General features: G+C 46.2%; 1 long non-coding RNA gene across 3 annotated transcripts in view; it reads left to right on the forward strand.

Moving 5' to 3' along the window:
* Positions 1–7,578: 7,578 nt before the first annotated feature.
* Positions 7,579–12,965, forward strand: part of LOC129199714 (uncharacterized) — a 42,752-nt gene continuing 37,365 nt past the window's right edge. For 2 of the 3 annotated variants that reach the window (XR_008574721.1, XR_008574720.1), the window contains exon 1: positions 7,579–8,013. This is a non-coding gene — a long non-coding RNA (uncharacterized LOC129199714). Of the gene's footprint in view, positions 8,014–12,725; positions 12,848–12,965 lie in introns of all 3 variants that reach the window. The other variant, XR_008574722.1, reaches the window with a different exon arrangement.

Consider the following 12,965-nt stretch of genomic DNA (forward strand, 5'->3'; position numbering starts at 1 on the left):
CCAGATCTCTTTCCGCTGTGCTGCTCTCCAGCCTCTTGTCCCCCAGTTTGTAGGTAGAACCAGGATTGCGCCATCCCAGGTGGAGAATCCGGCACTTGCTCTTGTTACATTCCCTACTCTTGGTGATCGCCCAGCTCTCTAGTCTATCCAGATCTCTCTGTAAGGCCTCTCGACCCTGGAGCGGGTCCACAGCTCCTGCTCATTTTGTAGCATCGGCCATCTTACTCAAGGTACATTCAATTCCTGCGTCCAGATCATTCATAAAAACACGAAAGAGCACTGGCCTTAAAATCGAGCCCTGGGGAGCCCCACTGGTGACTGACCGCCAGCCTCACGTAACCCCATTTTACTATAACCCTTTGAGCCCGACCCGTCAGCCAATTGCTCACCCAACGTATTATGGACTTGTCTAGCTGGAAGCTGGACGTTTTGTCCAGAAGGATACTGTGAGAGGCAGTATCAAAAGCTTTCCTAAAATCCAAAACCCCCACATCTGCCGGCTTCCCTTGGCCAACTAGATGGGTGACTTTCGCGTAACAGGAAATTAATTAGGCAGGACTATCCCCTCGTGAACCCGTGCTGGCTATGACCAATGACTGCGTTGCCTCTCAAGTGTGTTTCAGCACAATTTTAGCAGGCACTGAAGTGAGATTGGCAGGCCTGTAATTACCAGGGTCTTCCTTCTTACCCTTCCTGAAAATTGGGACAGCATTTGCCAGCTGCCGGTCAACTGGGACCTCTACAGACTCCCAAGACCCCTGAAAAATCATGGAGACAGGTCCCACGATGACATCGGCCACCTCTTTCAGCACCCTGGCATGAAGCCCGTCAGGCCCCAGAGACTTATGTACATACAGCCGGAGCAGCAAGTCTCCAACAAGTTCAGAGCTGGCTGGGAGTTTATCATCCCCCCCAGTCACGGCCTTCCACCACGGGGCTCAGGGGATTCCAGGGCTCAGCACCAGTGCTAAAGACAGAGGCAAAGAAGGCGTGAAACGCCTCTGCTTTGTCTGCTTCCCTATTTGTGAGGGGACTGACCTCCTCAAGTAACAGACCAATGTTATCTCTCATCCTCCTTTGGCTGTTAATGTATCTAAAAAAAGCCCTTTTTGTTGACCTTCACAGTACTGGCTAGCTTGAACCCCGGTCGAGCTTTGGCCGTGCAAATTTTCTCCCAACATGGCGAACAGCATCTCTGCAGTCCTCCCGTGTCGCCTGTCCTTGCTTCCAATGACCCCAGACTTTCCTTTTCCACCCAAGTTCTTGAAGACGATCCCTGCTCAGCCAAGCCGGCCTTCTGCCCTGCTTGCTTGGCTTCTAGTTCCTTGGAATTGCCTGCTCCTGCCCTCTTAAGAGATGGCTCTTAAAAAGTGGCCAGCATTCATGGAGCCCAACACCTTGAAAAGCAGATTCCTGGGGCACCTAGCGAACTGGCTCCTTCAGCAGCCCCAAGTCTGCCCTCCCCATATCCCTGGTCAAAGCTTTGCGGGCAGTTTTTCTCCTATCACCAACGATTTGAAACTCCACTACTTTGCGGTCTCTGTGACCAAGGCAGCCACCAATCACCTGCCCTTGCCTATCTCTCCTGAGGAGCCTACAACTGTCCATCCTGGCACACCAGTCACAGGACTCATCCCACCAGTTTTCACTTCTGCCGACTTATGGATGCCGTAGCTCTGGGACTGGGCCTAAGCGGCTCTGGGACAGCAGGCTCAGCATGCGTCAGCAGTCTGCCCTGGCAGCCGGGAGGGCAAACTGCATCCTGGGGTGCATCAAGCACAGCATAAGCAGCTGCTCAAAAGAGGGGAGCATCCCGCTGTATGCAGTGTTGGCGCAGCTTCACTTTGAGTGTTGTGTGCGGTTCTGGGCCCCACGATTTAAGGAGGTCGTTAAGGTACTTGAATGCGTCCAGAGGACGGCAACAAAGCTGGTGGAAGGGCTGGAAGGCATGTCCTATGAGGAGCGGCTGAGGACATTGGCTTTTGATTTCACCGAGTCCCCGAGCAACGTGTTCTGATGTCACCGAGGGATGGACTGAGATGCCTCCAAGCGTTGGAATGTGATGTCACCTAGCAATGGATTGTGACCAGGCGCTCCTCGCTGCTTATAGCCGGGCGCCGGGCCTCACCCAGCCGGTTTGTGCCCGCACTCCGGCTGAGCAGTTGGCGAGGTTTGGAGTGTTGAGCGAGGCCTTTGGTGCTGGTGTTGTGCTCGGGGAGTTGTTTGCTGCAACTCTCAGTGCCCGACCCCAGAGCCGTCAGAGGACTTTCCCCAGAACATGGAGAGCATGGCCACAGAGCTGGAGGACCGCTGTCCCATTTGCCTGGACAGCTGGGAGGAGGCCAGCTTTGTGGTGCCATGCTTCCACCGGTTCTGCTACCCCTGCATCCTGCGGTGGGCTGAGAGCAAGCCCGAGTGCCCCCTCTGCAAGAGGGGGATCCTCTCCATCCTGCACTCGGTGCGGGCGGACGATGACTACATGGAGCACGTGATCACACCATCCGTGACTCCATCAGCCATCGTCCGCCAGGCTGGAGGAGCTGCCCACGACCTCCATCACCCTGCGGCACCCCAACCACAGGCTGCGGGAGGGGTGCCCAGGGGTCCCGTGGGCGGCCTGCAGCCCGAGGAATGGGTGGTCCTTTTCCGGGACCACCCAACCCTCCTCGAGACCCTGCTGCCCTGGGTCCAACCAAGGCTGAGGCAGATCTTTCGTACCAACCGGATGGAGGCAGCCACGGTGGAGGACACTCTCATGGCCGTCCTGACCAACCACGGGATGGATGAAGAGCTGCTGGTCCAGATGCTGGGGGCCTCCCTCCAAAACCGCACGGTGACATTCGTGCAACAGCTTATGCGTGTCGCCGTGCGACGGTGCGGTAGGGAGGCCCGTCGTCTGCTGGGCCAGCAGCAGGGTCTCCCGGCCCTGGCCGTGCCCCCTCCGCCAGACCCAGCATGGAGGAGCTCCCCGGCACCTCATCCGCAGCCCGTGGTGGGGGTCCCGGCAGCCAGCCCTCTGCTCCCACTGCCATCACCGCCGGAGCAAGAGGAGCCCCAGGAGGAGCCAGGGCAGGCTGTGCCCGGGCCCTCCACTTCCAGCCGGGGCACTGAAGGCTCCCCTGAAGGGCCACAGCGACCCCCAAAGAGGAGGGCCGGCAGCTCGGAGGCCTCCCCAGGCAGCAAGAAGCCGGCACCGCGTCGGTGACCCGGGAGGGTGCCTCGGGGGACGGCCAGACCAGGACTGCGCCTTCAGCCGGGGCCTGCGCCAGCCCTCAGGGGCTCCCAGACCCCCAAATCCAAACATCCCAATAAAAGCAAAGCATGAAAACTACAGGAAAAGTCTCCGTGTTACTAACGGTGCAGGTGGCGTTGCTCTCCTCGCCCCTTTTGGCTTTCTTGCCGGGAGGGTGGGATGTGAACCCAGAGGGGTCAGCCCTCCTACGCCCCAAGAGGTTCAACACGGGGAAGCGCAAAGTCCTGCCCCTAGGCAGGGATGAGCCCAGGCCCCAGCACATGTGGCGGGCTGGCCGGCTGGAAAGCAGCCAGGGAAAGGTGGCCATGCTGCTGCCCTCGAGCGCAGGCTTTCTTCCCGCTCTTCCAGAGGCAGCCTTGGCGCTGCCATTTCTTCTGCTCCGCTTGGAAAGGACCCCTCTTTGGCAGATGCTGGGCACATGGATGCCAAGCGGCTGAGGGCACGGGGTTTGTCTAGTTGAGCCCTGCAAAGTGGTGAATGAATTCCCTCTTGTGCTTTGCCCGTGTGCGCCACTTTTGCTTTACCTATTAAACTGCCTTTATCTCAACCCACGAGTTCTCTCACTTTCACTCTTCCGATTCCCGCCAGAGGGGAGTGAGCGAGCGGCTACATAGAGCTGAGCTCTGCTTTACGCTGCTCTGCTCTGCTCTATTCCTATCCTATCCTATCCTATCCTTTTCTATTGTAACACCCCATTGGCAATGGATGTAAATGCACAGGCACTGACCCAGAAGTGAAAGTGGAAGCACCGTGTCCTCCATTCTTGGAGATATTCAGAGCTGCCTGGACGTGGTCCATTGCAAACAGCTCTTTGTGGCTCTGCTTGAGCATGAACAATGTTTGATAATTTGGCTTCCAGAGTGCCTTCCCACAATGAACCATTCCCTGTGTCTTTGAACCTGTTCTTATTCATTCTTTGGGAATAACATCGTGCCCTTTCTGACAATCATCTTCTCTTTGAGCTTGGTAACTTTTAATGGGGCTCTGAAACAATGTATTGGCATCCTCACATCTTTATGATATTCTCGTGCAGTGATCACAATGATACATTTTTTACTTTTGTTGTGTGATACTGCCATGCAGAGGATGGGCAATTGTTATTCTTGCTGCAATTTGCAAGCACTTACTTGCTACACTTCAGAGAAGTTTTGTAAAGGAAAAATGTGCATAGAATTTGAGGTCCAGGTCCTTGGGGATGGGCAATATTGTCTACTGGGAAAGTTGCCATAGATGCAGTTCTGGTAACTATTCAGGATTCTTCTGTAAATGAAGTTTTCAAAGAGTATTAAGGAAATAAGTTGTCCCTCCATTTTAAATATGTGGAAAATAATGCACAGCTTTGTAGCCAGAAATCAGGCTTGGTTTCGGTCAAAGTAAGAAAAGGAATAATAAAGAAAGTAAGTTTTGATTGAGTAATGTCATCCTTAACATAACAAAGATAGCTGCATAGAGTGGGGACAGGACACTGTTTCTTAAAGCTTGATTCTTCAGGAAACATCTGGTTCTACTTTTTATTGGACTCCTGGGCCATCAGAACACAGTGGCATGATTTCAACTGATACTGCGTGATCTGTTTCAATTTTTCAGGCTTTGTCTCCTTCCCTTGATTAAGGTGTACTACCTTACAATTTTATGCCCTTCAGATAGACAGTACGTGCTGTCAACTCTCAAAAGACTGGTCAACCTCTCATATTGTAAGCTTAAGGCTCTAATATTTTTCCTCTCCCTAGTATTCCTGAAGTACTGCTTTCCTACTTAAACAAATTGCCCTTAGAACAATTGGGGAACTTGGACTGGTTTCAGTAATGTCCTAGTACAAAATGTTGTCCTGTTAGCAGTAGCAGTGCAGGTCACTCACAACAAGTGCTTGTTCTGGCTCTGTTGCAATTTGCTTTGCTTGTCACATTGCCCTTTTATGCTTATCTAAATACATTTGATAATCAGAAAGTTCTATTTTACAAGACTGGAAATCAGATTATGATTTCTAAGAGGTACCTGAATACATAAGCAAGCACTTCCAAGAAGAACTTCGTAGGAGGTGGCTTGAAGGGAAAAAATCTAGAAGCTGGGATCCAGTAAGCCTTGATATAAAAGGGTCATATGCACTATAGAAGTATTTAACCACTGTGATTAAAGCCCATATGTAGAACATTCTTTTACTATGCAGCATCCCGCAAGTAGAGAATACCTTTACAAATGGTCATTTGTACATATTTTTATGCCAGGGATAGTGCATAGAACAGGGGGCTGGAAGAAACTCTCACTGCCCATCAAGTTCATAGGCAAGTGTGCAAGGCAGTACCCTCTCCTGAACTGATCTGGTTCCACCTGTAGAATTATCATTGGTTTTACCCCCCTTACACCTCAGGTTGTGACTGCTGTTGTGGTTAGCCAGCTTCTTTGAGTTGTCAGCCTCAGTTTTATTGCTGGATAGGTTGTATTCCCCTTTTCTTTCTCCCTACTAGTTTCTTCCTTGAGTTTAAATACCTCTTTCTGCTCTTGGTGTTTATCTTTGGTGTGTCTGTATAGCACAGTGATGACCCACTGCAGCCTCTTTTCTGCCTCCTAAAGTAGCTCTTGCCTACAATGATGTCAGGCTCTTCCCGCTGTGCAAAATAATTCACTTTAATAATGTTTTAGGGCACCATAATGAGTATGTGATCTTCCTTAAGCAAAAGGCAATAAAGAGATTTGGTGAGTAGGAAGTTTAGATAGTGGTGACTTAGGGCTTGAATTATCTGTCTCTGTTTCCTCCTTTTCTGGTAGTAAGTAAATTGTGCTGGAGATAAGCCTGTTGCATTGCAGCTCCCCTGGGACATTGCAGAGGAGCTTGGCCGCATCTGCAGATGATATCACCTTCTTTCTCACCATGCAGTCAGCACTATAGATTAAATATCCGACTAAGGGAGTATCTTATGTTTCTCATGCTTTATGGGCCAGCATAGCTAGTAACCATCTAGCTTCAAATTGAGAAGGAAGGGCCTGAAAAACTGATGAGGGTGTCTCACCACCCTCACAGTAAAGAATTTTTTCCTAGTATCTAACCTAATTCTACCCTCTCTCAGTTTAAAACTGTGACCCCTTGTCCTATCACTAGACTCCTTGATAGAGATTCTCTTCCCATCTTTTCCATAGGCTCCCTTTTGGTCCTAGAAGGCTGCTATAAGGTCTCCCTGGAGCCTTCTGTTCCAGTGGCAGTTACACCACATTTAAATCTCCTGCTACGGCTCCAGGCCCTGCGCAGTTCTTGTCAGCCACTCTCGCGACTGTTGCCAGCTGCTGGTGGCTGTCTCTGTGACCCTGGCATTTTCCCAGTTCAGGAAAGCCCCTGTAAATCATGATCTTCTGCTCTGCTGTGGAACATGCCAACGTGGAGCTGATGGGCTTGGCGAGTTTGGTTTGATAGCAGCATGCTTCCAGAGGGCCAAGGTGGCACAAGGGATGGAGCATCTGCATCCTCACAGCAGGGGATGGCTCATTGGAGCTGAGATTTCTCATTTAAACCATGTCCAGACTAAACACAGGCTATTAAGTATGTGTGTTACAGTCCATGGCAGTGATTAGAGGCTAACAGACCTCTGATCTTCAGTGCAGGAACCCATTTCCTAGCGGTTTTCAGTGACAGTTAAATATACTATACTAATAAAGTGAGATCAGCTTATGTCACATTACCTGGTTATCTTGGCATTATTGTGCTTTTATGAATGAACATACATTTGGTTATGTTTTCTCCAGCAGAGTGAACTCTGGACTCTGCATTAAGAAGCTGTTGCATCAGACATGCTCTGCCTCACCTATGTCTGAAATATGAAGGAAAATCAAGCATCAAATCTGGACAATTTTTTTTGAAAGAAAAGTTTCAAATTAATTTCTAATCAGTGCTTAAATTGGTTACTGTTTCACAGACTTCATCTGAAATATCACTTCTGTTGCTTTCTTGAAGATCTGTTTAGACAATAGCATTATGGAGTTCTTTGCGTTTAAGATACTTAGCTTGCCTTCTCATAAAACACTCTATTACTGGCATTGTACATTTCTGCAGCTTAGCTTTTTACCCCACCATGTGTTGTAGAGTAATTCCCAGGAACAGAAGTACATTGCAACATGAAAGAAGTATAACATTCTCAAGGCTTTATCTTGACCTGCATGTTCATGTTGACTTATATGATGCAAGTTTCAAGTAATTAATGTACCTTTGACAAAGTGAACACTAGGGTCAATGAAAGAATCCAATGTAAATATTGTGATCATCACATAGTGACTGCCTCTAGTTAATGTAGCTTCATTTTTCATTGTGTCAGGAAGGTTACAAATAATTTGTTCTCAGTAGGTCAGTGAAGGAGGTGCAGTTGGACTATTAAAAAAAAATGTAAACAACTCCCTGGGAAACTAGTAGGAGAAGGCATATGAATCCCTAACCTTCAGATGAGCCTCAGATCAGGCACTGCAGGTTTTCCCAGACTGGAAATTCCTCATGGGAGAATTCCTTCTGCAGCCTTAACTTCCTATGGCTGCCCCATTTCAGTCTCACTCACAGTGTGGCTCTGGCTTTTTGTTTTCTCTCATGTTAGCCAAGGTGTGCGGTGTTAGGAAAAGGGACAAGAGACACAAGCTGCAACAGGGAAAATTCTGATCAGATGTTGGGTTTTTTTCCCCTACCACGAAGGCGGACAAACGCTGGCAAAGGTTGCTCAGGTTGTGGACTCTCCATCCTTGGGGGTACTCAGAACTCAACTGAACATGGCCCTCAGCAACCTGAGGTAAGTTTGCCTTTGTCTGACCAGAGCCACACCGTGGGGACTCCAGCTCTGTGAAAGACCCTCTGTCCCTTTCAGCATCAAAACCAGGGTTGCGTTGACAGTGTCTCTGTGAGTTTTTGCCTATTTATGAGCCAAAAGTCTGATCTTACTTGTACACGTCTGTACAAAGGCAGACACATTATATTCTATAGAGCTGCCTGTTTAGTTATCTTGGGGTAAGTTAGCAAATGACGTAAAACAAACTTTTTGTTTTTGCAAATGTTTTTGTAAAACAAAAATGTAAAAATGATGTAAAACAAAGTGAGGGGAACTGTGAAAATGAAGACGAATATGCACCAGGAGAATGTGCTGTCGCCCTGCTATGGCAGATTAGCAGCTGTTTTGCCTCCTCCTCCTCCCCTGCAGTCTTTGGGGGATGTACATTACATCTCTGAAACCAGCCTCTTCCCCCACAAGGGAGGTTGCTGACCTGACCCAGCTTTCACCAGGGCATGCTCACAACATTAAACATTTAACAAGGTGATAAGAGCCTGGGGGATTAGCATTTTGGGGAAAAGGGTATGACCTCTATAACTGAGTTCTTATTTAATAAAAATGGGCAGAAGTGATCTCTTTCAATGTCTCTGTTTAGCAGGGAGGGGATAGAGCAGGCTGTATTTGCTCTTGCAGGAGGGAGAGAAGAGCACGGATGGGACTTGTGGCTGAATGGAAGTGATAGCTCTCTTGGGGGCTGGTGTTAACACTAAGAAGAAGCAAGGGAATATTTTTATTAACTGGAAACTACTTAGCTACAGATTAACTCAGCTACCTGCCAGCCCCTCTCCCCATCCTTGCAGAAAGTTTAATGGCAGACCTTTCCGAACAGGTATTCCCTTCCAGACCTTTTGTCAGAGACAGGTTTCCTGCACGTGTAAATCCAGCTGTAGAGATAAGAGCACTCCGCTCTTTGAATGGATTTCACAGTATTTAATTCTCCTTTCTAGAATTTGGGGAATTTTATTGAGACTATGTATCTAAATCAATGCAGATACTTGTGGTTCATTATAAATTTTTGTCATATTTTAGTAAAATTTTGGGTGAGTGTATTCTAAAGCAGTGTTGGAAAGAACCATGCATTCTTTTATGTATATACACACCATAACTGCAAAATAGAAATATATACATGTAACAAGTACTCTAGAATTATTTTAAAAGTATTTATTAGTTATTCAGACTTTTGCACTATAGTGTTTTGATGGTTCATTATCTATAGCTCCAGTTTTTAAGTCTGCAAACAACCAACTCCATCACTATATTTCCATGAATATTTACATAATTGCTCTTCAAAATAAAGCAATGGATTAGCTAAATATTCTCTGAAGAGAATAACTGTGTGCAATTCAATCACCATTGGAAATAGGGTAACCCCTTTTTCTGGCTACGTTGACATAACTGGGATCTGTGTCAGCTTTTAGAGACTTGCTTATGTACCAGCTGCTGCTGCCATCCTCTGATTCCTCTGCCGTGATGACTGGGCATGTGGACTGACCGACTCAGAGGACACACTGACATGCCCCTGGTCTGGTTGATGGTGTGAACAGTGGCGTGCTGCAGCATCGCTCTGCAGCAGTGACAGCAAACAGCCTTTATGATCTTCTGAAGCCTTTCCCCCCCCCGCTCCAGTTTCCTGGATGCTTGCAGTATCTGCTGAAATGCCTCGCATGCAGCTGTCAGAGATCAAAATTCAACTTTTTTCCTTCCCTTTCTGAAATGAAATGAGTGAATATTGGGCTTTCATGGGGCACAGGCACAGACTGGGCACCTGATGTTTGTAATGCAAAGCATGCACTAAATTATGCAAAAACTAGGCCCTAGCATTTGTTTATTGATACTCAGAAAGGGTGTAAGCCTGTTTCCATAGCTGTTTACTTTGTTTTGGGTTATTTTTCCCCCACCTCAGCAGTTACTTAGGAGTGTTTGGAAATGATTTCCTTTACCAGCAACTTCAACACCATAATTTTTGTACCTGGAAATATCATCTTCCTTCTTGCTATCAGTTTATTTAAGTTTTTATCTCAAATCCTCTGTATAATCTGTGTTACTCTTATAATGATTTCATTTTATGATCCGTCCTCACAAAAATGGCCGTGTTGAGTTTCCCCATTGAATAATTCAGTAGGAAGTTACAAAAAAATCAAGACAGTAGCAAACACAACTAGGTGAAAAAAGCATGTATTTTTTACATCCAGACATGAGATTTTTATTGCTTTTTTGGCTGTTTTTTCTAGGGAGAATTGCTAGATTCAGCTTTTGCTCATTTTAATTGGAAAGTACTTAATGGTTTGTAGTAGTGGGAATGAATCTGAAGTACAACTAATATATTTTGAAAGCAGTAAAATTGCCTAATGTACACATGGTTAATGTAAATTTACAGAGAAACTCTGCTTAAAATAAAGGAGGTTTGTTTCAACTCAGTTTAATGCATGAAACATTTGAGCTACAATTTTAATTGCAGTGAATGTGATCTGCCTAGAGCTTTCTGGAAAAAAAAAGTCTGATGTCACTACGAGATGTTTCCAAGTATATATGTGCTCTTAATTTCGTGCTATAATATCTTTCAAAGAATTTCTTTCAAATCAAAAAAAGACACTGCTAAAAAGGAGATGACTTTCATAGAAAAGATGACAAACGTTTCAGGGAAAATAGCCATTCAGGAATAAACAGCTGGAAACAACGACAAGATGACAAGCTCCTAGATTTGTCATTTGGGATCGAGTCATTGGGGCCTGTGGGTAGACTGGGGCTTCTGTGAGTGAGACAATGATTTTTTTATCACACGCTAGGAAAAAGAGTGACATCTACTTCAGAGAGATTTTCATTAATGAATCATCTTTAAGGGCAGCTGCTGCTGGTAAAAGATCAAAGGTAAAATCCAATGATGCGTAAAAACAGTAGTAATGGACAAAATCCATAACAGAAAGGGAAGATTATGTCACACAACTCTATGTACAGTCAAGTGCCATCAGTTTTCTTTCTACTGGGAGCTACAACCTTTCAGAGGCCATATCACCAAGGTTGGCAGAAATGACTGCCTGGGCCAGCTACGGATGTGGGAAGTCAGAGATGGACATGTAGCAGTGTTTTGGCTGCAGAATGAGACCTCAGGCAAAGCAGGTGTCCAACTGGACACTGCAGAAGTTTGAATCACAAGCATCTCATTACTCTATTGTGCAGCACCAAAGCAATCAACAGTCATATAAGTGTGTCTGTCATTTTGCTGTCATGCTGCTACATCCCACCTTCTCATCAGGTATAGAGGTGTGACACATCCTTGGCATTTGATTGCCAACAAGTCTACTCTGCTTTACATGTCCATGTAAGTATTAGGCAAACTGGCCCGCAGTTCCTGTTAGTAGAGAAGACTGAGGATCATCCCAGCTACATATCCGGCTGAGCTTATGTGGGGAGAAAAGAATAAAAAGATGGCCCAGGGGCTGTGATCACACATTGGCCTTGCACTGTTCTGCCTGATGTTTTAGGCCTGGGATAAGGAATGTTTTTGTGAAGCCATGGGAAAGGCATTTGAATGTCTTAAATCTAATCTAGTTTGGAAAAAGCAAGATTAGCAGCAGGGCATGTCTTTAACTAGAAGCATGAAAGCTCAAAACTGACAGACCCTTTTGACTCTCCCAGTTGGGCATACTACTACTGGCAACTACATCCAAACACAGCCTCTGATCAGCTCGGAGTTATGCCCATCTGTTGGGATAATAGTGGCATTAACTCACTTTCTGTGTGTTTGGATATCACCCACACATGTTGTGCTTCTCCATGTAGGGGGCAAACGCCAGGCCAAGAGGCGCCTTTTATGGGCAGCCAGGATAGCCCTGCATGGCACACCTGTTCTCCAAGAGGTCCTTGGGTCTAGTGTAGGGCTTTGTTCGTTTTGGCCACCACATCAGGGAAGGGGGGAAGTTCGCGCACGTGTCTGGCAGCCAACTACAGTGATTGTTTTAGGAGCATCTCAGTGTGCCAAAATACATGCTGTAGTAAAATACTGCCTACAAATCTTGCAGTGTGCGAGCCGTGTAGCATATGAACAAAATGAGTCACAGAAAAAGGCATGCAGCTGATAACCAGGAAAGCCTTGTGCATCTGGTCAACCAGGAATTCAGATAAACTTGCAAAGTAATTTGTGCCTGCTAGGGCAAGCACCAGGGAGGTTTTCTGTAGTAACTGAAGTGACGTTCACCTATAAACTTGCTTACCTGATAGCAGGTCATTCCTTTGCTTATACCCTGCCTCTGCTAGCCAAATTCATGGATGTTGCTGGACAACTTCATGGCTTCTGTTACAGATCTGCTTAAAGCTGGTACGTGCATTAATCTAAAAACCAGAAAATATATTCAAGTCCTCATTAGATACTGTAGACAGTGTTTTTAAAGTATAGCTGCTATTTTTCTATAATAATTCTTCAAACCTTTTTATGTTTTAGGGAAAAAAAAAAAGATGTGTTTTTTATTGCTTTGAGGAAGAAAACAACGTATTTTCACTGTAGCCATCAGTTTCCTAGATTTATTTTGTTGTCATGAAAAAAAATAATCACAAATGCCTTCGCTCCTGGACATCTGAAGTGAGGCCCAGCATGTAGATGAAAATGTAGGCCTAATTTTCAGGCACTTGTTTCTTACAATGTTGGTCTGAATGTTTGTACTGTTTGTATCACTCACCAGGCTTGCAGTCAGCAAAGCTTAAAAAAAGAAAAAAAAAAAGAAGCATGAATTTTGAGACTGAAGGAACAGCTGCATTGGTTCTCTACTATGGCAAAGCTAAGCAAAATACCACAGAGCACCAGGTAATTTAATAAGGCAATTGCATATGAGGCTTAAGCTAAATGTACCAGACACATATGAATGATGCTATTGTGTTATGCTGCTGGTTTCCTAAGAAAGCATCATTTACAAAACTGTGGA

Source organism: Grus americana, chromosome Z (assembly GCF_028858705.1).
Source record: "Grus americana isolate bGruAme1 chromosome Z, bGruAme1.mat, whole genome shotgun sequence".
Classification (NCBI taxonomy): Eukaryota; Metazoa; Chordata; class Aves; order Gruiformes; family Gruidae; genus Grus; species Grus americana.